The following is a 1,070-nucleotide window of genomic DNA, read 5'->3' as shown; positions in this document are numbered from 1 at the left end:
AGAGAAAAAGTATGGGAGGTGGTTGTCAGATGCTAGTGGGAGGGACTCCATTACCTTAGAGAGCTGGAGTGGTCTGGACCTCCAGGTGTGGTGGGCCAGAGGCACCTCTCCTGCAACCTCTCATTGTCTCTCTGGTGGGGTTCGGCCCAAGGTGGATTGACACAGACTTTTGTGGATTTTAAACAACCTAAACATTAAGCAATACACCTTCCTCAAATCTTTGGGAATTTCAGAATGACTGACACTTCCAAAGCTGTTCCAACTTTTGAAGAGATGTTGGCTAGTAAATTCACAGAAGGTGACAGGGAGTATCAGCAACACCTGAAACGCCCTCCTGAGTACCCTCTAATTGTTGAGGAGTGGAATAGCAGAGCTGGTTGGAACCAAATAAATAGAGGCAATCAGTTTCAAGATAACAAACAGTTCAGAAGCAGGGATAGCAGCCAGGGACGGCCAAGTGACAATTGATCTAATCAGTGGCGTGGATGATGCTGGGTTAACATTACCCATAACACAGACCAGAACCTTACTATCTCCACCAATATGGACACTATGGTTACAACCAACAGCCTCCTTATGGTTGCTACTGATAGAAATGTCAGCAGCTTTTAGTAAAACCATTTACTTTGCTACTATGACAGAAGTTTGGGTGTCTTCTGTTGGTCATAGCCTTACATCTGATTTTAGAGACTAGATTACTGATTTTTGGAACTTGAGATTTTTTTTTTTAATAGATCTTACTTGTGAGATGCGATTGTTGCTGGAAATATCTAAAATTGCGAATTATACTGCTTGACTTGTACCTCAGATTCTTCTTTGTTTCATGACTTAATAGTGCTTTGAGTTTAGTATAATTTTCTTATTTGACCTCTAGGAGTTCTTTGTTTTACACAGAAATAAAAAAAAAATTTAATAGAAAATGCTTGCTTTTACTTTGTAAGCTAGAGGAGTATCCATATGCTTACATGTGCTCATCTCTAAAATTCTACAAGTTAATAGAATCAGCTCATGAATGCACAGCTATGCTTACTTGTGATATATTATACATAACATCAGCAGTTGAAAGGTAA

At 39.5% G+C, this 1,070-nt stretch overlaps 1 pseudogene; it reads left to right on the top strand.

The window, feature by feature from the left end:
* The first annotated feature begins 234 nt into the window (after window positions 1–234).
* On the top strand, window positions 235–590 carry LOC108512860 (RNMT-activating mini protein pseudogene; annotated as a pseudogene).
* The last annotated feature ends 480 nt before the right edge of the window (window positions 591–1,070 follow it).

This window comes from Rhinopithecus bieti, unplaced genomic scaffold (assembly GCF_001698545.2).
Source record: "Rhinopithecus bieti isolate Rb0 unplaced genomic scaffold, ASM169854v2 scaffold_31571, whole genome shotgun sequence".
Classification (NCBI taxonomy): domain Eukaryota; kingdom Metazoa; phylum Chordata; class Mammalia; order Primates; family Cercopithecidae; genus Rhinopithecus; species Rhinopithecus bieti.
The sequence above is the reverse complement of the archived record's forward strand: the minus strand, read 5'-3'. Positions and strand labels throughout refer to the sequence as shown.